Source organism: Phaenicophaeus curvirostris, chromosome 18 (assembly GCF_032191515.1).
Source record: "Phaenicophaeus curvirostris isolate KB17595 chromosome 18, BPBGC_Pcur_1.0, whole genome shotgun sequence".
Lineage (NCBI taxonomy): Eukaryota > Metazoa > Chordata > Aves > Cuculiformes > Cuculidae > Phaenicophaeus > Phaenicophaeus curvirostris.
Window position 1 is genome coordinate 14,279,296 of NC_091409.1, and position 24,042 is coordinate 14,303,337.

Here is a 24,042-nt window from a genome sequence, read left to right on the forward strand (position 1 = left end):
CTGTTTTCCCTGAATAAATCCCAGGCACTCTGAACAAAAATTCCTGCCCACCTCTTTCCGCCAGCTGCCTGGTTCTCTGCAAGTATTAATGTGATGTAGCTGTTCTTATGGGTTTCTTGCACCCGAGCCAGTCTGCAGCACCTCCCCAGCACCTCTTGCAAGTACTCAGCCCCGTGAACACAACCGACTCTGTCTGCTCCGATTTGAGCTCCTTGCTAAGCAGCTCAGAGTCTTAGCTTGGAAAGTCCTGGGTCTGATCCTTGCAGACAACCAGGCAGCAGCTTTTCTTTCCAGTGCAGCATAGCCTTCTCTGCTGAGGGTTAGAAAGTACTGGATTATCTGCTTACCACGACTGGCAAAAAAACCTTCTGTGTCCTGATTCTTGCAGGGTGAAGCTGAGACCGTAGAGGGGTGCTGCACCTGCTCCCAGACCGTGACGGGAAGGACTGACAAACCCCAAGTGCCCACACCAGTCCCAGTAAGTGACCGTTTTGAGTATCTTGAGATGTAATGAGTGGTGGGAGGGATCCCTGCAGTTCCTGGCTGCTGCTGTTCTGCTGTGCGAGGCGGGACTCAACAGATTTGGGGCGGCAAGGACACCTTGCTTCAGATGCTGAGCTGTGTGAGTGGGCTTCAGGCTGGAGATTTTCTCCTTGAGCCTGCTGAAAGTGCCCTGGTCCTGGTCTGGAGTAAGCATTCAAGGAGTCAAAGGTGAATGGATGTGCTGAGAATCTGCCATTCATTCTTTTGCTACTGGCAATAGAAATGGGATTGCTTTAATTACACCCTGATGGGTGGATTGAGATAATTATGGAAGTGGTGGGTTTCATCATGTTTTCATTTCTGATTCATGGCTTGTATTTATTCTAAAAGTTATGTTTGTGGTTCGCCGTGAGTCAGCGTGAATACGCTCATGATTTCTGAGTAGTGTAGGGGTGGAATCCGCTCTTGACTTTCCTGGTGCGCACCCAAGAGCAAGAGGTTGTAAGAAGAACCTGGGGAGAAGCGCTGCGTGCAGGGGTATCATGCTTGGGGCAGACACACACCTGGTGGTGTGGTGAAGGAGGGTGCCCAGATTTTGATCAAAACTGCCTTTGCGCAGAGTAAGCAGGGCATCATCTTGAAAAATAGGCTGGGAGAAAGCATGTTCTTGGTATTCCCTTGAATATTAGCAGACAGGAGCTGTGTTTCCTAGAGCTTTGATCAGGCTGTCCTCCATCCCCAAAAGGTACAGCAGCATCCTCAGGCCACAATTTAGGAAGATAATCAACTCCAAACTGCTAACAGACCTGGCACTGTCAGGACATGAGCTTTAACATCTCCCAGACCCAGCCTGGCCAGGTAGGCTGAGCTTAAAGCACCTCTTTGAAGAAGAGGTTTTGTGGTGGGATGGAAGAAGGTTTGAGGATCAGGTCCTGTGGCAGCGTGACCTTAGATATTGGGAGATGCTTGTCCAGGAATCACTGCCTGTTGGAAACTTGCCGTGCTTACTGAGCAGTGAAGCTAATGAAGACATGAACAGGGAGATATCCCTGGTTTTGTGGGAGTTTTGTTTGGGACTCTAGGTGAATAAAACAGGCTGAAGGAAGTTTTCAGGGCGTAATCGTACTATGCACAGTTCATGATAAGAATATGGAGTGCTGTAATATTTTCCACAGTGGACTTCCCCCCCCCAGTTCCCCGACGGAAGGATAAAAGCTGGTCTTCAATTTCCAGTTTAGCAGCTTACAGTCCTGGTGTAACACATTTATTTTAATTTGTATCATGGTTAGTTTTTTACTTGAGAACTTACGCAGGAGGGAGAAAAAGTAAATGTGACCAGCTAAAACTTCTTATCAGATGGGTAGGAGCTCTGCTGCAGCTTGGTGGACTCCGGGAGATACCATGGTGAGTAAGGATCCAAGAGTTTTACACTTGTTAGATTATTTGACAATCTAATCCAGGAGACTCCAAGTAACAGAGGAGTAAAGGTTCACCTGAATTTTTTCAAATCAAAATCAGGCAATTGAAGGAGAAAGGGAATTTGGGTTTGCTTATGGTTTCTCTAAAACCATTTGCTGCTTCTGGCTTAATACACCTCCCCTCAGGAGTAGCGAGAGCATCTGGACACAGAGTAAGACTTAAAAAGTCTGGCATACAGGTATGTTAAACAAATGAGACAGCTAAAAATCCTTTTCTGGATGAGTAAGAGAACTACCGTGTCCTAATTCCACAGACCGGGATTTAACTTGACAAATGGAATTATGGGACTCAGCCACATTGAAGAAATACCTTATTCTCTTAATATTCAAGGCGTTGTAAAAAAGAACACTACCAGAAGTTTTTCCAAGTTTGTTTTTTTTTTTAACTGCTGGCATATTAAACAGCATTTTAAACGGTGGAATCTTCTTTGCATACAAGGTATTCACTGGAAGTGGAAGGAATTGATAAGTGATAGGACAAGAGGGAATGGCATCAAGCTGTGTCAGTGGAAGTTTAGATTGGACATAAGGAAAAATTTCTTCACAGGAAAGGTTCTCAAGCACTGGCAGAGGCTGCCCAGGGAGGTGGTTGAGTCCCCATCCATGGGGCTATTTAAAAAGTGGGTAGATGAGGTGCTTGGGGACGTGATATAGTAGTAGACGGGTACAGTTGGAGTTGATGGTCTCTAAGGTCTTTTCCAACCTAATGATTCTACGATTCTATGAAGTGTCTTTTATCCTGCATACACAGACTTCAGGGCTTAAACTGCAGCGCCTCCTTCCATCTGCGAGTTCTTCACTTGCTCAGGACTTCTGAACTCTTGAGTGCTGCTGGTTGATTATTTGCTTTTTCATTTTTCACTTCTCACTCCAATTATTTGGAGCGCACAGAACAAAGGTTGATTCCAGAAGGAGCTGTCAAACTACCTGTTTCTTGGGAGGTGCAGAAAGAGCTGTGAAAATATCTGTCATTCAGGGAATTGGAGAAGAGCATTGAGAGTGACTCTGGACAACTAGGAAGGTGGATGAAAATGCCCATTATATTAGCGATGCAGGGAAGATGACAGAAATACCTGTTATTGAGTCCACCCATAGAGGGCTGGAAGTGGCCTGTAGTGAGAGAACATGGAGCATCTTTAGGTAGCTGCACAAAAACTGAATGGATGAAATTTTTTGTCTGTTGTCTTAGATAAAACCCCAGTGTCGGAGCGGGCATCACAGTGTCTAATCACAAATACATCCAGACTGTAATCACTTGCTCAGGTCATTTATCAGCTCTGGCAGTTCCTGTCCTCCCAGGATTAGGGTGGTACTCGGTAGCCCTTTAAGCTATGATCTGGTAGTGACCTTCTTAGCACCCTGTGGGCCAAGGAAGGAAGCGATGTAACAGGTTTCTTAATATAGAAAAGACGATGCGGGTCAGGAGGAGGTCGCAGGGATCGGTGCCTGGCGCAGATGCTGGTAGGTGCAGGCTCTGGTCAAGGGCTGCAGGATCCAGTACGAAGGAGGTCACGGGATGCGAACGGGGCGTTCCCAGGGTTCGTGAACAAGTCTTAAACAGCCCAGTTGTGGGACCAAGTTACCCTCTGTGATGCCTTTGTCAAGGAGATGTATGGAAAGTAGGATAACTACTGAATCGCAGTATAAAGGATAAAGGAGGCCTACTGGAAAGCTGGGGAGGAGCTTTTTACAAGGGCATGGAGTGATATGATGACGGGGAATGACCTTAAATTGGAAGGGGGAAGATTTAGATTAGACACTAGGGAGACATTTTGCTTGATGAGGGTGGGGAGGCCCTGGCCCAGGTTGCCCAGAGCAGTGGTGGCTGCCCCATCCCTGGAGGGGTTCCAGGACAGGCTGGATGGGGCTTGGAGCAGCCTGATCCAGTTGGAGATGTCTCTGCCCATGGCAGGGGTGGAACTGGATGGGGTTTAAGGTTCCTTCCAACCCAAACTGTTCTATGATTCTATGATCTTAGACCTATAAATTCAGTCAAAACTCTTATACTCAAAGAAAGCTATTGGTTAACAATGAATCCTGAGTCAATGATTAAACTATAGAGCAGGGTGGGTTCCTACAATCCTTCAAAATGCTTGATTCTTTTAAGAGCTAATCCAGCCATTCATAATGAATGCTATGTCTGAGAATGAAGTTTTCTGCAAATTTTGATCTTATCGAAATAACATCAGTTTAAATTATCTGCTTTGTGGATTTATGGTTTGGTTATTTTTCATTTCTGGATTTGCTTTTTGAAATGATCTGTTTCTTCGAGCTTCTTAAGGCTTGAAGGTAGTTCAGAATACGGCAGTGCCTGAATTGAAAATGTGAATTCTTCCAAATAACTCCTTGTGGAAGCACGGCTGACAGGTGATTCCACGAGTCATATCTTCTGCTCTGGTTAATGTTAATGCCTGTGCTCAAACTTCAGGTAACAATGTTCGCAGAATAAAACCTTGCAAGTTTCTGAATTGCTCCCAAGAGAAAGGCTGAGCTGGCCTGGGTGTTAGTGATCTGTGGCAGACACATCCCCTGCCTCTCTGTGAGTGTTCATTGAACGGGAACCCAGCTGGAGTGGATTTGTGAAGAGCTCAAGGAAGCGCTTGCAGACTTGTGTTTGTTGACACCTTAATGCCTTCTTAGAGAAATGAGCTGGTGGCCATAAGGACTAACCTGTTTCTGAACCACCACGTCCTCACTGTCTTGGCTTGTTTTCCACATCACCTACGAGGTGTTTTCTACCCCTTCTGTTCACGAGCTGCCCACTCAGGGGCTCTTGGACATTACTGAGCATTATTGAGCTGCTGGAGTGTGTCCAGAGAAGAGCAACAGAGCTGGGGAAGGGGCTGGAGAACAAGGCTTATGAGGAGCAGCTGAGGAACTGTTTAGCTTAGAGAAGAGGAGGCTGAGGAGAGACCTCATTGCTCTCTGCAGCTCCCAGAAAGGAGGTTGGATCAAGGTAGGTGCTGGGCTCTTCTCCCACCTAAGATAGAAGAAATGACCTCAAGTTGCACCAAGGGAGGTTTAGATTGGATATTGGGAAACATTTCTTTACTGATGGAGTGGTGAAGCCCTGGAATCAGCTGCCCAGGGAAGCGGTGGAGTCTCCATCCCTGGAGCGGTTCAAAAAATGTCTAGACGTGGCCCTTGGGGAATTGGTTTAGTAAGCACAGTGATGTTGGGCTGATGGTTAGACTGGATGATCTTAAGAGGTTTTTTCCAACCTTTCTGATTCTATGGAGAGAACGGCTAGGGGACAGGATATAATGCTAGATGAAGACAAGTTTAAGTGTCTGCCTCAGGGTTCATGTTCTCCACTATAGTTTTCCCAGGTTCCCTTGCCAGTCAGCTGGGCTTCAGCTGTCAGAGAGGTCCAGTCAGCTGTGGGGAGCTGGGCCTGAATTTCTCAGTTCTCACCATCCAAAAGGGAGTAGTTTTTCTGCTCCAGCTTGAACCCCCCTCCATAGAGTGCTCAGACACTGGGGCCAGGAGACAACCTTGGTGCTGCTCATTCACTCTGTCCTCTCCTAACCAGCTGCAGCTTTCTGGCTGAGTACCGGAGCTGGAAAGTGAGTCAGAAAGCAGAAGTCAAGGGGATACCTTAAAATGAAAAGACCAAAATAGATCTCTCTTTGCGCATCTTCTCCCAGTTTCCCTTTGCATAGCTGTATCAGCATGTGCTTGATGGGATGTGATGGTTCTGACCTTGTCAAATGCATCAAATATGACATATGAGCATGGAATTTTTTTTTAAGGAGAGATAGAGAAGTTAGAAAGAAATGCAAAAAGTTAAACAGGCAGATGGCCACATTCCTTCATCAATAGAAATCCAGCCCTGAGATTTGCTTCCAGCTTGGCTTGAATTGTGGATTATAGGAAATAAGCCAAAAACATTGTTTATTTTCCTGTCTAATTCTGTAGCAAATCATCATCCTATGTGTTTCTATGAGGCACTGACATCTCGCAGGCCGTGGTGTGGCACAGAGATGTAGCACTAACGTAAGGGACTTTGTGCTGCCTGGAGAGTTTAGGCTGGATTCCTTTCCTCCATGTGCTGTAACATCTGGAGGGTGTCAGGTGATGCCCTGCATCCTGCATTTATGATGATGTGGAGTAGGGTGTTAAAAGAGGCTGAGGAGAGACCTCATCACTCTCTACAACTCCCTAAAAAGAGGTTGTGATGAAGTGGGTGCTGGGCTGTTCTCCCAAGTAACAAGTGATAGGATGAGAAGAAATAGCCTCAAGTTGCACCAGGGGAGATTTAGATTGAATATTAGGAAAAATGTTTTTACTGATGGAGTGGTGAAGCACTGGAACCAGAGCAGCAATGGAATCACCAGCAAGTAATACAGGTTGAGGAGAAACATCAGTAACAGAGTCCCTGCACACAGATGAAAGAGTCACAGCAGCCAAAGAAGTTACCTGGTGAGCTGCTCTGCACTCCGGTGTGTTAATTTAAACCCCCGTGAAGTTGTTTGCCAACTGGTGCCCTGGTGAATGGTGAACCATCACCCCACAGTAACCCCAGGGCTCTCCGCCACTTGCTTGTGCTTTTGTATAACAGAACAAGGCAGCTTTTGTTTTTGCTGTGCACCAAAATTCCCACTGAATCTCAGGAGACACCAGCAGGAGTGCTACAGGAGATGGGAAATGACTCCAGGATCTGGGTTTGCAGACTGAGTTCATTAATTATAAGAAACGCACACAAAATAAGGACAGGTGACATCTTGGTGGAGATGTGGAGTTGGGTTTTGGGGGTGGTGTGCTCAGTTCTGGATCTCTGTGATCAGAGCCCTGTGGCTCCTGGCTCCGCACTGCAATGGACTCAAACTGATATTTCATTGGATTGAGTCCTAATACCCCATGCGTCTCTACTCTGGAATGTTAACAAGGAGTGGAAATACACCCTTTTCCTCCTCTGTTTACAATACTGCTTCCTTGAGACCTTACCTGCTTCCTATACCGTGAACTTCTCCCTTAGCTGTCTACAGTCTGGTTCAAACAGAACCAATAAGAACTTCGTTAGGGCAGAAAGAGGTTAAAGAGCCCTTTTAGCTTTCTCTGATGTTATTTTTCTGTTAGTTCTTGTCCAGCTTTCCTTACTGAGACCCACGAAAATCCCTGTGCTGTCCTCCAGGCTGGGTGGCTCAGCCCCATGGCAATGCTCTCAATTTGTTCCTTGCCTGACTTTAGGTACCGTTCTCAGTGTATTGATCTCACATGTTGTACTCCTCCTGGTATGTCCAGAAAGCCTGCTTTCTTCTTTTATTTTTCATTTGCTTGTCATAGCTTTGAATGCCTTTATTATTTCTTCTTCCCTGCTCTGGCATAGGTATCTTCTGCTTATAATCTTCTTAGCTGTCTCAGAGCACCGAGGCAGCCTATTTGTTCCAAAGGATGCTGCTTTAAAGGCAGGTATGAGCCAGACTTGTCCAATTCTTTCTTCTCCCCTGTGAGTTGAAGGGCCTGAAAATGCTCATGCAATCATTTTCCCCACACACTCTTCAGCTCTTCTCCTAAAAATTTCATCCCTGCTCCTCATGAGTAATCCTCCAAAAGCAAAGCAGTGCCTGCACTACAGTGCAATTAACAGCTCTCTAATGAAATACTGATACAGGGAGCTTTGCAGTGATGGGCAGTAGCAGCTCACAAAGCTCATGCTGATGCAGAATCAGCATAGAATCATCATAGAGTAGTTTGGGTTAGAAAGGACCACAAAACCCATCCAGTTCCATCCCCCTTCCCTGAGCAGGGACACCTCCCACTGGATCCAGTTGCTCCAAGCCCCATCCAACCTGGCCTGGAACACCTCCAGGGATGGGGCAGCCACCACTGCTCTGGGCAACCTGGGCCAGGGCCTCCCCACCCTCACAGGGACCCTCCTTCCTAAGATCTCATCTCAATTTCCCCTCTTTCAGCTTAAAACCATTCCCCTCGTCCTGTCCCTGCCCTCCCTGATCCAGACCCCCTCCCCAGCTTTCCTGGAGCCCCTTTTCAGCACTGGAAGCTGCTCTGAGGTCGCCCCGCAGTTTTCTCTTCTCCAGGCTGAACAACCTGAACTCTCTCAGCCTGTCCTTGTATGGGAGGGGCTCAGGCCCTCTGATCACCTAACTGTGTATGGTCTTGGGCTGCCCTCTAAGTGCACCAGTGTCCCGGGCAAAACAACACAGACACTTTTAAGGACAGAGACAGGACTGCCTGTCCCTGGTGAGCAGCTGATCCCATCCAGGCTGCTGCAGAGCTGAGAGCAGGACCTGAATTACAAAGAGAAAATCTGTCAGTGCAAAAATGTTGGCATTGGGACACTCATCCTGCTCTGCACAGAGCTGATGAGCTGCTCTCTGGCACACAAGAAGTCCTTGGAAAACCTCTGTACCCCCAGCCTGTGACTAATTGCTGCCTTCCTGGTGATGGCCAGGAAGCAGGCGATGGACGGCAGAACTTTGGGCTGACCCCACAGAACCCTTGGCAGCTCCGTGCCTGGCACAGCAGCCCCTGGGCCCCAGTCGCACAGCGATTTGATGTCTTGAGACAGGGCTCAGCAAAGCCAACCTGCTGCCACCAGAGAGCTGCTTCTCTCCTGTCTCATGAAAGAGGACAGAAACTGGACTTCAGAAAGGTCCAGGTTCCCTGGTGCTCAAGTGAGATGCACAATTGCCGGCAGAGTGCTGCTCTCTCCATCCACCCACTTTCCCATCTCCATTTCTCCCAGCCCATGTGTCATTTACTTTAGGCTGAATATTAGGAAAAAATTTTTCACAGAAAGGGTCACTGGGCACTGGAACAGGCTGCCCAGGGAGGGGGTTGATTCACCTTCCATGGAGGGGTTTGAGGCACGGGTGGACAAGCTGCTAAGGGACATTGTTTAGTGTTTGATGGGAGTGATTGGACTCGATGATCCGGTGGGTCTCTTCCAACCTGGTGATTCTATGACTCTATGATTCTATGATTCTATGAAGTGTAACTGCTTCAGTGTAAAAGAGTGAAGGGGGCTCACCCCAGGGTAACCTTGTGCTCTCCTGTGCAGCCTGAGACCTGGTATTCAAGTCCCAGGTGGAAAATGGACCCAGCAGGGACTCAATCCCCTGAGGCCAGGATCCTCCGCCCACCACCCAACGTCTGCCGTCCTACGAGGTTGAAGAAGGCACCAGGGCACATCCACACCAGAGCGTGGGCTAAACTGAACTGCAGTGGCTGAGTTATTGGTGCATTTTGCTCAGGAGCTGGAAAATGCCTTCAGAGATGCCTGCAGGGAGTCTGTGGGTTTGGTTTGGAGAGCCGGAGGGGGCTCTGGAGGCACTGCAGCTGTGGGAGCAGCCAGCTCGAGTGTGACCTGTTCACTCCTTTCCATGTGTCTCAACATCCTTGTGTTAAATACATGCAGCTAAAATGCCCCATCTTGCAACATCTCGCCCTGTGGCCAGCACCTGCGCCCTCTCCTTTGGGAGCAACAGGGGTGGACACAGACCATTTGCAGGGAGTCAGTGCCCCAGGGCATTTTAATTGCAAAAGCCAAGGTGTGGAGCTTGGTGTTCCAGCACCTCAGCAGCAGCGACACTGCCCCTTTTTTCGAGTTGCTTCCTTTCTTCTTCAATAGTTTCCTGCTTCTCAGACTCTTGAAAACGTATCTGCATTGTTTATCTGACCCTCACATGCGGTCACAGCCTCTTTACAGCCTCTGCCTTCGCTTCTATTATACTTCTCAAAGCCTCTTCATTGCCTGGGTCCTCTAATCTTTCCTCCAGCACCCATGTTTTATGCCTCGGTTATGCCTCCCTTCCTTTTAATTAATTTTTCACACTACCTTGCTTGTCCCTGTCGCCTTCTTTTATTTAATTTATTGCTCACTAGCCATCATAACCCCTGGGCAAGCCTTTAATTTATCTCTTCCTATGTCCCATCACCCCCCTCTGTCCTTTCCCTTTATTGATTTCTCCAGTTTGATTTCACCCGGTGCTCACCAGCATTATCTCCTACTCTTCCCTCCCTCTCAGAATTGCTTGGTTGAATCTCTTCCCCCTTAGTGATTTTGCTGCCTTGTAATTCCTGGCCCAGCAGGGCTGAGATTGCTGGTTGTGGGGTCCCCACCTTCTTTCTGCTTAGTTTCCACCCCAAGTCTCCAAACATTTCAAAATTACCTCTCAGTAATTCCCATCCAAGTTGCCGTGATAAGGAAAAAGTTCTTTTCCCACGAGCCTCCTCGCAGTCGGAGAGGCTCAATGACCATACCCTGATGTAGCTTCTCCACTGCGATGCCTGCGAGGAGGCAGTCGCTCCCAGGGGCAGGGATGGACTCTTGGGTCGGACCCTACTGGGTTTCTGCTCTGACCCAGGGGAGGGCTTTGTGCTCTCAGCAGCTCTTTATTCCTGCTGTTATCCTGGAGATGAGAAAGTGCAGCTGGATCTGCCCTGGAGAGACTTGGCTGCTCACAGCCCAGCTCTCTTTCTGTTCTGAGGCGTTTTCGTGGTCTGTATTTTAATGATGAGGATATTATGGAAGGGGAGAGGGAATAAATGACTTCTCTTCTGCCTTTATCTGGCCCCTACCTGCACAGCCCAGCTCACAGGAGCTGGGTGTCCACAGGCTCAGATGAAGAGAGGACCTTCAGCTTTGCTCTGTGGTTATGAAGAATTGAATGCTGTTATTTATGATCCATAAATAAACAGTCCATTAGCTTACAGACTAGTTTCTACCGTTACCACAATGGGTTTGGAAAACACATTACTGCAGACACACAGGTTATTTTGTCATCTGTAACCATATGATTTGCAAGCTGAGCCCCAAAATGGGAGAGGGTCAGAGGTGTAAGCATATGTTTTAAAAAACACACAGCAAGGTAAGCTTTAGAGCTATTACCTGCTTTCCTGTAGAACAAGCATAGGACATTGGCATGGTGTGGCTCAAAACTGTGATTATCTCCGTGGTTTCCTGAGCTCTCCATGCTAAAAAAAATACTCTGGTTTGACCTGGGCTCATATACGTGTCATCCTTCTTCATGGAGCTTCATCTAACTGAGCCAGTTTTGTGTGACGAAGGACCAGAGTGAGTAAGTACTTCTACTTAGAGGGGCTCCAGGCAAGCTGGCAAGGGGCTTTTGATCAAGGAGTGCAGGAGTAAGACGAGGGGGAACGATTTTCAGCTGAAAGAGGGGAGCCTGGAGGTGTTCCAGGCCAGGCTGGATGGGGCTTTGAGCAACCGAATCCAGTGGGAGGTGTCCCTGCCCATGGCAGGAGGTTGGAACTGGATGGGCTCTGAGGTCCCTTCCAACCCAAACCGTTCTATAATTCTATTAATTTGAAGCTGTCTCTAGCAAAAGACATGTTTGGATATATCACCTGCCATCTCCTAGTCCATCAAATTTGTAAGCTCTTGAGTTTATCGGTACTGGGATGTTCTCACCATATGGGAAATGGAGGAGTACAAAGGGCATTGCATGGGCCATGTAAAGCTTAGAACATCTCAGACAGCATAGGAGGCCTCTGAGCTCCAGGACACAACACATGGGGATCAGACAGGTCTGTTCCAGCTTGGGAAGAGCGGCACCCTGGTGCAGGAAGGTGCCGCAGGTCCCCATGAAGCTCTGCTACTAGGTCTCCCTAGAGCCTTCTCTTCTCCAGGCTGAACAAGCCCATCTTTAACAATTTTTATCATTGCATGGAAAATGTAGGCTGTCGTCATGCTGCCTCTGTTCCTTTATGTCTAATGTCTACAGATGCAGAAAAATCCTTTGTTACTGCAGGAAGATTCCCCACCCTCCCTAAAGAGTAGTTAACAGCAGTTTGGGCTGGGAGATTTTTTTTTCTCAGCCTATAAAAGGAAAGTTTCAAAGATGATGAATACTTCTTGGGTGGTCAGTGGGTGACATGGCCATATCCATTAGATTTGAGATTGAAACCGGAACGTGCTTCAGTATGGATTGTTTTAGGTGGACCTGCGAGGAGCAGGGAGTTGGACTGGATGACCCTTATGGGTCCCTTCCAGCTTGAGATGTCCTGTGAGTCCGTGGGTTTAAATATTAATATCTAGAGAAATACAAACAGAGACGGCTCACTTGGTCAGTGAAACTTGGTCGAGCTTAAAAACTGGAGAATAGAGATCTGTGTGTTCCTAGAGTGCGTTAGATCTAGAGAAGAGGTCTTTTGCTTTATTTTTTGCCAAGCTTGTATTGAGACACTAATTGACAAACAAGGACATGTAAAGGTTTGGATAATTTATCCTCTGTTGTGAATTGTGGTTCTTTCGTGAAACATCTCCGGCCCCTTCCACGTGGTGATGGATTCAATCCACCTGCCTTCTTCCTGAATGACATCTCTGCTCGTCTCCGTGGGCTCTCTGCAAATAAGGAGGTGTAAATAAACAACAGTATCTGGATTTGCAGGGGGTGGAAAGCTGCACTGGAGCTTTTCTTTTGTGCATTGTAAACAAAAAAGGACAATTAAGGGATACTGCAAGGCAAAGCTGCACGGAAATTGGGAATGCACAGAGATGCTGCTTTATGGTACCTGAAACCTCCAGTGTTGTAAAAGCATGGGATAGTATTTTGTAATTTGAGGTAAAAACATGTAAGGGTGTGGGGTTTATAATAAGGAACAGCCAGATATTTCAGTGAGTTTTTTCCCTCTCATGCCATAAGCAGAACACCTCAAATCCAGGGTTCAGGTTTGGGTCCCTGAGTACAAGGACACTGAGTTGCTAGAGCACATCCAGAGGAGGTGAACGGAGCTGGGAAGGGTCTGGAGAACAGGGTTCTGAGCGTGGCTGAGGGCCCTGGGGCTGTTTAGCCTGGAGAAGAGGAGGCTGAGGGGAGACCCCATCACTCTTTGCAGCTCCTGGAAGCAGATTGGAGTGAGGTGAGGCTCAATCTCTTCTTCCAATTAACAAGGGATAGGACGAGAGGAAATGGCCTCAAGTTGTGCCAGAGAAGGTCTAGGTTGGATATTAGAGAAAACATCTTTACTGACAGAGAGGTGAAGCATTGGAAGAGCTGCTCAGGGCAGTAGTGGAGTCTCCTTCCCTGGAGGGGTTAAAAAATGGTGTGGCTGTGGTACCCGGGCCATGGTTTAGAAGGCACGGTGATGTTGAGCTGACAGTTGGTCTTGGTGATCTTAGAGGTCTTTTCCAACTGTAACGATTCTGTGATTCTATAAACAACAGCATTCATGGTCCTGGAGGTTCAAGACTCGGTGAACTGGGAAAAGCTGTGCACTGAGTGGGGAGTGAAAGCCTCCGCTGATTGGAGGACCTGGCTGACCAGAGGCTGGGGGATGCTGCGTGTGCCTTGAGCAGCTGTGGAAAGCCTGCTGACACCCACCTGCAGGGAGATTTGGGGAAAAAACTTCTTGTTGTAGGGGCTTGGTGCTATGAGCTGAAGATGAAAGCTTGGATAATGCCTCCTGTATTCTGCATGCAATGATACAGAGAGGAATTAAGGGGTAATACATAATGTAGCAGCATTAATTGGAGCCACTGGAAAGTCTGATGGGCAGTATAAGATTTGGGTTCTCATCCGATTTTTTGGCTTTAGGACTCTGTCACGTGTGAATTTCTGCAGGCTTCCTCATCCTACAGGTGTGGCATGTGGGCATCCTCAGTATGGGAACATGGTTTTGTGGCTCACCACCTGACCAGTGCACCTTACTGGGGCTATTCGTTCAGCACACAGAGCTTGCAAACATTAACGTGGCAGTTCCCCTGATCTTTAAAAGGATTTCCCAACCAATGGGATATGAAAAGTGCCTAATTTTGTGTAAAAAGAATCTGTTTTAACATTTAACCCACAGCTGTTCTGCTGGGATTTTCCAAATCAGGCTCAGACAATGTTGCTGGCTACTTTGCAAGGACCTGCTTGACTGTCCAGCAGCACCACTGGCTTTGCACTGCAGTCCCAGATGTGTATGAGATGCTCGTGGCTGTGGATAAGTCAATGGTAAATGTTTTAATCAGAGAGGGAGGCTGGTCTGTCAGTCTCGGTATCTGGCACATGGGGTTTTTCTTCAGATAAGTGTTACTTCAAAAGCTGAAGGTCAGAGGCGTGCCTGGCTGTTCAGAAAGCCTTGGATTAATTTGTGGCACAAGTCCAAATGTTGGGGCCATCTGCCTAATCGTAACGGATCTCAGAAGTAAAACCACGTGCTGTTGTTTTTATTTCTTTGGAGAAGTAATTGAAAACTAGCTCAGCCCTGCTGGGTGAGGGGGAATGGTTTTAAGCTTAAAGAGAGGGGATTGAGATGAGATCTTAGGGAGAAATATTTTGCTGTGAGGGTGGGGAGGCTCTAGCCCAGGTTGCCCAGAGCAGTGGTGGCTGCCCCATCCCTGGAGGGGCTCCAGGCCAGGTTGGATGGGGCTTGGAGCAACCAAATTGAGTGGGAGGTGTCCCTGCCCATGGCAGGGGTGGAACTGCATGGGCTTTGAGGTCCATTCCAACCCAAACCATTCTGTGTTTCTGATTGTCTCACGGCAAGTGCCGGTGAGGATGCTGAGTGCAGGGTTAGGACATGAACCTCAAAGGATGAGTTACATTGGAGTTGTCCTGCTCATAGCCAGCTGCTGAGTCCCTGGCACTCAGTTAAGAGTCTGTGACTTGATAGGGCTGTTTTCCTAAGAGAAATGACCCCAGAAAGTGGTTCTCTGAGCTTTTATTTACAGCAGTGGCATTTCTTCCTCATAAGCATTTTTCCACAGAGCTGTCTCCTCGCTAAACTGTAATCCATAGATCAGAAGCTCCATCGCAGAGCCGCATGTGGCACGAAAATCCTTCACCATCTCTTATCAGCATCAAGTTCAATTGCAAGAGAAAACAAAGGCACAGGAGGGGTTCAGCCAGCTTCTCGCTGCTGTCCTGTTTGCCCTCTGACTGTCCGTTCAGTGCTGCCTTTTAAATTCCTACTGGTGGCATCGAGGAAGGTGTCAAACCTATTGCAGGCAGGGACGCGGCCAATGTCAGCTCTGCGTGCAAACTGGGAAGTTGTCTCCTTGAGACAGCACAGCAGGCACAGCACCTCAAGTGCAAGGTGTCGTGGCTGATGTCGTGGTGTCCGTGCTGAAGGCAGGGCAGGGAGGAGAGATGTAGCTCCTGCCTCTGACATTTCCCGTGAGCGTCCCCCGCCCCACAACCTTTAGGGAAGCAGGGAGTGCCCTGATGGCTGATTCCAAAGTCCCTCCACCCTGACAGCCTCTGCAGGGACTGGGGCTGCAGCAGCTCCAAGGATGGCCATGGGGCTGAAGAAGTGCATGAGGTCCATGATCGTGACCTGACATCACCACTGTGCTCTGAAAGTAGGATGCTTCCTGCTGTGCCGCAGACTGCCTTCAGATCAGGCTGGTGAGACCTTCTCACGTGTGCCTTCCTTTCTTTGTTCCTCAACCCCTGTGATCTGCATAAGCAGAAATATTTCCGTAGTGCCTACACTAAGATGTCAGTCCCTACGGTGCACGTTGGGCTTCTTTGCCTTCGTTGTGTGAACCTCGTGGAGTTCAACTAGGCCAAATGCAAGGTCCTGCACCTGGGTTGGGGCAATCGCAAGCACAAATCCAGGCAGGTGGAGAATGGATTGAAAGTAGCCCTGAGGAGAAGGGTTCAACATGAGCTGGCAACGTGTGCTTGCAGCCCAGAAAGCCAACCATGTCCTGGGCTGCATCCACAGCAGTGGCACCAACAGGGAGGGAGGGGGGGATTCTGCCCCTCTGCTCTGCTCTGGTGAGACCCAGCTGGAGTCCTGTGTCCAGTTCTGGAGTCCTGAGCACAGGAAGGACATGGAGCTCTTGGAGCGAGTCCAGAGGAGGGCATGAACATGATGTGAGGACTGGAGAACTGCCCATATGAGGACAGGCTGAGAGAGTTTGGTTTGTTCAGCCTGGAGAAGAAAAGGCTCCAGGGAAAGCCTAGAGCAGCTTCCAGTGCTGAAAGGGGCTCCAGGAAAGCTGGGGAGGGGCTCTTGATGAGGGAGTGCAGGGATAGGATGAGGGGGAATGGTTTTAAGCTGGAAGAGGGCACATTTAGATCAAATATTAGAAAAAAATTCTTTACTGTGAGGGTGATGAGGCAGTGGCACAGGTTTCCCAGAGCAGTGGTGGCTGCCCCATGCCTGGAGGTGTTCCTGGCTAGGTTGGATGGGGCTTGGAGCCCTTGATCCAGTGGGAGGTGTCCCTGCCCATGGCAGGGGTGGAACTGGATGGGCTTTAGGGTCCCTTCCAACCTGAACCAGTCTGGGATTCTATACTTTTTGTAGTGTCCCTGTCCACTACCACAGAGCCAGTGCTGCCTTATGAGTGCAGCGAAGCTCATTGTCGGTTAGCAGCATCGCCAAACTGGAAGAACATCCACCTTTGTTCAGCTGACTTTCTTCTTAAGCCTTGGTATTAATATCAAACTTGCAAAATTGCAAGGTATTAGGTTTTTCTAGAGATGCAGCTCTGTGTGTGACGAGACAGCTGATGAAAGTCTTAATACTGCAGGTGGTGTGCTGCCAATCCATCTAAAGCTGTGCTGTTTTAGCACTCTGGTATCAGAAATATCCCTCCAACAGAGAGCTTTGGAAAGCAGAGAGCATTGCTTTTGTCTCTGGGCATGTGTACACACGCTGCTTTTCTGCCTTCGTGTCTGAATTTGCAAGGAATCCTTCACATCAAAAATGCCTCCTATGAATTTGGATGTCAGTGTGACAAAAACCTGAATAAGATCCCATCTCCACAAATATCAGGTTGCAAGACAGGCACAAGGAGGGGATGCAATGAGCTGGCCGTTCACTGTTCTCCCCATGGGTTGTGTCTGCAGGACTAAGGACACTCAGTAGCAGCCCTGTCTGATGAAGATGCTGACTTCTTTTTCCTCTACCTTCTTCCATAGAAATCATAGAATTACAGAATGGTTTGAATTGGAAGGAACCTTAAAGCTCATCCAGTTTCAACCATTCCACTGGATCCAGTTGCTCCAAGCCCCATCCAACCTGGCCTGGAACACCTCCAGGGATGGGGCAGCCACCACTGCTCTGGGCAACCTGGGCCAGGGCCTCCCCACCCTTACAGGAAAATACTTCTTCCTAACATCTCATCTCAATCTCCTGTATTTCAGCTGAAAACCATTCCCTTTCATCCTAACCCTACGCTCCCTGATCCAGAGCCCCTCCCCAGCTTTCCTGCTGCCCCTTTCAGCACTGGAAGCTGCTCTGAGATCTCCCCAGAGCATTCTCTTCTCCAGGCTGAACAACCACAACTGTCTCTCATCCTGTCCTCGTACGGGAGGTGCTGCAGCCCTCAGATCATCTTTGTGGCCTCTGGACTCTCTCCAACAGCTCCATGTCCTTCCTGTGCTCAGGACTCCAGAATTTAACACAGGGCACCAAGTGAGTTCTCACCAGAGCAGAGCAGAGGAGCAGAATCCCCTCCCTTGTCCTTCCTCTTCCATAGTTGTCATCTTCCTTTCCTGTTGTGAGACAAAACCATTGGCAAATGTAGCTGTAGTCACTCTGGGGTCCTGAGCCCTCCTCAAGTTTGGGGACCCTGCCCAGCTTGGGGGCCAGGTCTTCTTCCAGGGGAGCCTGGATGGAAGGGATGCTTGGATGTCTCAAATGACTTTTGAGCTGGTAACTAGACTACTCTTTTTTTAGTACCAAGAATCTGCTTCCTGTTGGACCGCTTCTATTTTCCAGTTTTAAAAATAACCCAGAACGGTAGGCAGGAATCAAAATGTATAATTTATGAAATGAAAGTCTTGTGGCTATTGTGGATGATGCCGTTATTGGAAAGTTCTTTTCTTCTTCCCTCACTAAAATTCTCCTTAGTGAACAGGCTGTTTTTTTCCTTCCCTTGTTCCAATTGGCAAACACAGCTTATTTCAAGGTAAATCCTGCTCATCCCTCCATGCTTCCTCATTCCCTCACCCTGTACCAGATCCATCACTTGTCCCAGTGCTTAAGGCCAGGAGCACGGCTGGGATGAAGGGCTGGGAGGGGAGAGATGAGGCTCTCTAAAAGCTGCACTGATGAAAGAGCGTTTGGGGTGGTGGAAGCACTGAGGGCAAAGCGTGCAAGTGCGTAAATATGTAATGTGTTCTATGAAGTAATTTGATGATTCTCAATTAATATCCTAATTGCCTTTTTTTAATTAATTACTCCAAAATTACCGAGCTGAGTTGTAAATGCTATGGAATATGAAGTTGAAGGACTCTTTATTGACATTTTGGAATTACAAATTGTGTTTGTTGTGAAAAAAATGAGAATCTGTCTGTTTAATTGGTTGTAGGTTGCAATTTGTGTGCACTTAGGTAAGAAAAATACAGCTATCTAGGGGACCATTAAAGATCACTTTCCTTTGAGTCAGCAGAGTTCAGAGCTGGGAAGGAAACAGATCTATATTCTATAAAACTTCAAACTAACAAGTAGCTCGGTCCAAGGGATTGCTCTTCCAGCGTCTTGGCAGAGTGAGAGTTGTGCTGACTCGGGCAGTGGGATGGACCAAGAGAGGAAGAGGGAGGCATTTCAGGTTTCAGACCTCAAGAAGAAAGAAGAGTGTCATAGATTCTTAGAATGGTTTGGGTTGGAAGGGAACTTTAGAGGTCATCCAGTCCACACACACCCCTGCAGGGTTAGGGACATCTTTAACTCAATCATGTCACTCAGAGCCCCATCCAACTTGACCCTGAATGTTTCAGAGATGGGGCATTCTCACATGAATTTCCCAAGAAAACAGGAATCTAAAGTGTCTTTGCCTAAAGCAGCTGTCTGTTTCTTGCACCTATGTGAGAGTCAGCATGTGGAACGAAGCCACAACATCCGCTGAAGGCTCTGGAGGAAGATGAGGTCTCCAGAGCAGAACTGACTTGCTCCAGAGCCCCCACACCGTGGAATAAACAGGCACGTGCCTCAACACAGAGCAGGGTCTTTGCTCTCCAAATAGCTTCTTTCTGACAAAGCTTTTGGAAAAACACCACTGAAAGCTTGCTAGTGCAGAAAGATTTGTTAACACCATTAATTAGAAATGAAGCTTATACTCCGGGCGGCAGAAGCCTCTGGAGATTAAAGATCAACATTTAGACTAAGAAGGGGCTCTGCTCTAATTTGATGAATCACAATATCTGACATGGGATTTCTTTGCAGGGTAGGATATCGGAGCTGTCTGGTGTCATCATTTTCTGTTGGTGAGGAGGGAGATGCTGAGGGGATGGATCTAAGAGCACGTGAAGGGATAGATGACATACATCCATGTAAAAGCATGGCAGTGAGATGAGGGGATGTGGGGAAGCGAGCAGGGAGAACCAAATAAAAGGCATACGTTAATAGAAACTTGGGTCTCATGGCTGCGTCCCCGTCTACAGCACATTGTCTCCTTGGATCTCCATGTTAAGAGCATCTGTGTGCCATATGGGTATGGCAGGGTCCTGCTGCATCTCCTGCCTGCTCCGCATCTCATGGCAAAGTGGCTGTTCTCCCCGTAAATGATACTTGCAGTCTGCTAAATGCAACAGGAGGTGGGGTGTGTGCCATCTCCACCTTGACACCATCTCCTGTCCTGGTGGGAATCGAGGTGGTGCTGCGGTGGAAGGTCATCAGCGTCAGCTGGTGTCAGTGGCTGCGGCTCTTGCACCACGAGCAAGATGGATTCACCTTGCCAAGACCCCCAGCAGCTCTCCTGGGCTCTGTGGAGCAGTGTCCCTTGGCCTCCGAGTCCACTGCAGTTTTAAGGGCTTGGAATTGCAAAATGGATGGTAAAGTTGGAGCAAGATGGGAAAGGTTGAGGCCCCAGACTGTGTCATGGCCCGTGCTGGGAGAGTCTACCAGGCACTCTTCAAAGAGGTGGAACCAGCAGTGGAAGGGAAGGAAGGGTTGCTCATACAGTGCACACCAGGATGCTGTTCTGCAGTGCACTTCATAGAATTGTAGAATCACTAGGTTGGAAAGGATCCACAGGATCATCGAGTCCAACCATTCCCATCAATCACTAAACCATGTCCCTCAGCACCTCATCCACCCGTTCCTTAAACCCCTCCAGGGAAGGTGACTCAACCCCCTCCCTGGGCAGCCTCTGCCAGTAAACAGTGACCCTTTCTGTGAAAATTTTTTCCTGATGTCCAGCCTGAACCTCCCCTGGTGGCGCTTGAGGCCATTCCCTCTCATCCTGTCCCCTGTCACTTGCGAGAAGAGCCCAGCTCCCTCCTCTCCACAACCTCCTTTCAGGTAGTTGTAGAGAGCAATGAGGTCTCCCCTCAGCCTCCTCTTCTCCAGGCTAAACACCCCCAGCTCTCTCAGCCGTTCCTCATAAGGCCTGTTCTCCAGCCCCTTCACCAGCTTCGTTGCTCTTCTCTGGACTCGCTCCAGAGCCTCAACATCCTTCTTGTGGTGAGGGGCCCAGAACTGACCCCAGGATTCGAGGTGTGGTCTCACCAGTGCCGCTCACTGAGAGCCTTTGCAAGCTGGCAGAATCATTTGCCTCTTTGGGCTCTGTTTTCATCATCCTTCCAGCCGTCTCTGCCTTTGCCTGGATGCTGGGGCAGAGCAGGACCGATTAACCTCTGATCCTGCAGCCCCAAAGCCACAGAGGGCTTGGCCGCAGTGACTGCAGTGGGTGGTGTATCAAGCTGCAGCTGCAGAGTGTTAAATCTTTACCACTCCACTGCAACTGCCTCTGAAACAATATAATTAATAGGAATACCTCCTGCCCCAGGCTGAGATTTAGTTCACAAGCAACTCTTAAGTTCCTCCTGTGATTTTTTTTTTCCTATTTGTTTTACCCAGGTCTAATCAATGCTACAAAGGGCAAAGAAGCGCTATTATTAATTTGTCATGGGAGCAGCACAGCAAACAGTCTATCATTTTGCAGTTTGCTGACCAACCCTATGGATAGTCAGTGTTTTTCACTCTAGTTGCAGGGAAGTCCTGCAGAGTACGATACATCAATAATGCAATGATCGTAGGATTTGATGGGGAGTCCAGCTTTCATAGATCTCATAGCTCTCCGTAGCGGTAACATTGAGTGTTTTGCTCTACAGAACGAAAATAAAGAGTGAGTCTTAATTCAAGATTTTTAAGTTAAAAATTACTTTTTCAGTACAGGTTGTCATAGAAAGTATTTATTTTGAAGTTGTCGTGTTTTTAAGAAGTGGGATTGTTTAGCCTGGAGAAGAGGAGGCTGAGGGGAGACCTTATCGCTCTGTGCAGCTCCAGGAAAGGAGGGTGAAGCAAGGTGTGTGCTGGGCTTTTCTCCCAATTAACAAGCAATGGAGCAAGAGAAAACAGCCTCAAGTTGTGCCAGGGGAGGTCTAGGCTGGATGTTAGGAAAAATTTCTTTACTAAAAGAGCGGCGAAGCATTGGAACCGGCTGCACGGGGCAGTGGTGGCGTCTCCATCCCTGGAGGGGTTCGAAATATGTGTAGTCATGGCACTTTGGGACAGGGTTGAGCAGGCACGGTGGGGTTGGGCTGACGGTTGGACTGGATGAGCTGAGAGGTCTTTTCCAACCTTCTTGACTCTATGATTCTATAATAAGGAGAAAGAAAGCTGTCATGTTTCCTGAGAACCAGTTATTGTAACTTGGGAGTTTTAATCCAAGAAAAGGCTATAGTGGATATTTATTTCTACCAGCTTTGTGATTTCGTTTCACATATTTCACAGAAAACCCTTCCCACTTCCTGACCGGCTCCTCTCCGGCACTGTCAAGCAGGGGGTAATTTTCTAATAGATTTGAGAGTTCTCCTTTGCAAGGTCACGCTCCGTGAGGCGACCGTTTGTCCTGACCCCGGGCAGCGTATCTGGCTCCCCAGAGGCTGCTGCTTCATTCCAGCAAACACTTGTGCATCTCATTTGGAAGGATCTCTTTACACAGCACACGCTGCTGCTTCTTCTTCAAGGGCAAAATTTGCTTTCAAGCTCCGCCAGAACAGTGTGGGCAGCCCAAGATAAGAGTGACAAATTGGCATGCGGGAAATAAACTTGGGTCCTTGAACGCTGTCACCATACCCAGCCCTTCCTCAGGTGGAACATAATCGGGGGCACAGCACTTTCACAGACCACAGCTTATTAAATAACTTCCTTGAGATCCTGAAAACCTTTGCTCTGTTTCCCTACCACAGTGGTTCACCCTGTCCTCCCACCCTTAATGCCAGGCTGTGCCCCCACAGCCTTTCTCTTCAACCGGTTGCTATTTATCCACCTCCTAATTAGCAATAATTGCTGAGTGACCTGAGTGGCCGGATTGGAGTCCTCTCTGGGTCCAAGCGTGGGCTTTCACGTCCCCGAGGCATAGGCAGGGGCAGCCCGGGATGCTTGAATCCAGCATCTCCGGCAGCTCCCACACCCTGGGACAGGGATCAGCAGGAGAGGGCAGGAGCACTCCTGGACACAGGGCAAGGGAGCAGATCCAGTTACTGCCAGCAGTGACCTCTGGCATTTTGCAGGGGTGGGAACAACTGACTTTGGTGGACACCTCTCCGAAACCTGCTGTCTGTGGGCTCCAACAGCCCAGGGGGTTTTATAGATCTTGCCTACGGAAAGATTGTTTTAAGCCTCTCGCTCTGAGCTCCGCTTTTCCAGAAGGGAGTTATTAGCTGCTCACTGTGTCCTCTCTGCCCAGGGCTGGATTTGGAGGAATCCCAGCAGCGTCCTTTCATTCAAGACCAGCCCTGTGGCAGCAAGGAGCAGCCCCAGGATCCCCTCAGGAGGATCCTCTCAAGTGTCCCCAGGCTTGTCCCCCCTCTCATCAGCCCTGTGGAAGAAGACGTGTTGGCCTTCACTGGGGCTCTGGCTTTTAGGAGCTGTCTCAGACTGTCACCTACTTATTGATCCATCTCTGGATGATGCTGTTCACAGTTAGTGGGGCAGTCGAGGTGTAAAGCACAAATATTTGCTCTGTCAAGAAGCACTCGACAGCCTGCAGGTAAATATTATTAGAGCAGTGAGTAGCAGTGATTCCATTAATACAGTCCTGCTCGGACCTCCAGGACCAGGCGGCTTGTTTGGTGAGTGAGAAGGGAAGCAGTGGGGAAGAGCTCGCATGCATCTCACTTTGTAATGGTCGCATCAAAGGAGGAAACTTGGATTTTAGTGGCAGGGTTTGCAGTGTCTCCATAGCACGCAGATCAGTAGTATGATGCACAGCAGCTGCTATCAGTAAAGTGTGTCGACGAGCCTCATTAATGCTGGCTTATGAATGCAGTTGTGTGTAATTGTTCACTGTACTTAAAAATCAGAACCAGGAGAAATTGCCAGAATATATCCTCTGGGTGTGAAATGCTGGAAATAATGGAGCCGAGGGGTAGACATTAATGTTTAGAGCGGTGTAAAAAAAGCAGGGATGTGATTTAAGGAAGCAAATAAAACATTTCACCTGGTGCTGCAGTTTTACACAGACAGTCAAGTGCTTACAGCTTCTTCTGCTCTCCTGTGAAGCGTGTGGTAGAGCCCGGTGGCACAGGAGATGGACTGTGTCTGGACTGGGGGTCTCCAGCTGGCACCTTGCAGCAGGCTGGGGTCTCCCACGAGTGCCATGTCAACCTGCCACCTTCTGAGCAACAAGAAGGTGTCCCTCAGGATGGGCTGGGGATTTGAATGGCTTTCGACTGGATGAGGAAAGATTTAGACTAGGCATTAGGAAGAAATTCTTCACAGTGAGGGTGGGGAGACACTGGATCATGTTGCCCAGAGCAGTGGTGGCTGCTCCATCCCTGGAGGTGTTCAATGCTGGGGATGGATGGAGCCTTGAGCAGCCTGATCCAGTGGGAGGTGTCCCTGCCCATGGCAGGGGGGGTGGAACTGGATGAGCTTTATGTCCCTTCTAACTCAATCCATTCTGTGACTCTGTGATTTCCTTAAGAAGAAGCCTAAAGAGATCTTCAGGGTGTTGGCATCAGCCCATCACCATCACTCCACCATTGCGTCTGCCTCCCATGTTTCACTCACAATCTAACCTGGCTGTGGCCAGGATTGAGCATAGGAACCTGTGCCTGCTTAAAGTGTCTCTTTCCAAGAGAAATGCAGTTAAGATGTCAATAGTCAAAGACTCCCCTGCCCCCCCTTGTCACTTGTGCCAGTGGTTAATCATCTCCCTGTTAAAATGTGTGCCCTTTATCTCATTTGAATTGGTCAGGCTTCGGCT

General features: G+C 48.5%; 1 protein-coding gene across 1 annotated transcript in view; it reads left to right on the forward strand.

Moving 5' to 3' along the window:
* The first annotated feature begins 388 nt into the window (after positions 1 to 388).
* The window catches only part of RALY (RALY heterogeneous nuclear ribonucleoprotein), an 88,940-nt gene continuing 65,286 nt past the window's right edge, over positions 389 to 24,042 (forward strand). Inside the window, exon 1 of the mRNA XM_069871780.1 lies at positions 389 to 478. The gene's annotated coding sequence lies outside the window, so the exon portion shown is untranslated. The remainder of the gene's footprint in view (positions 479 to 24,042) is intronic.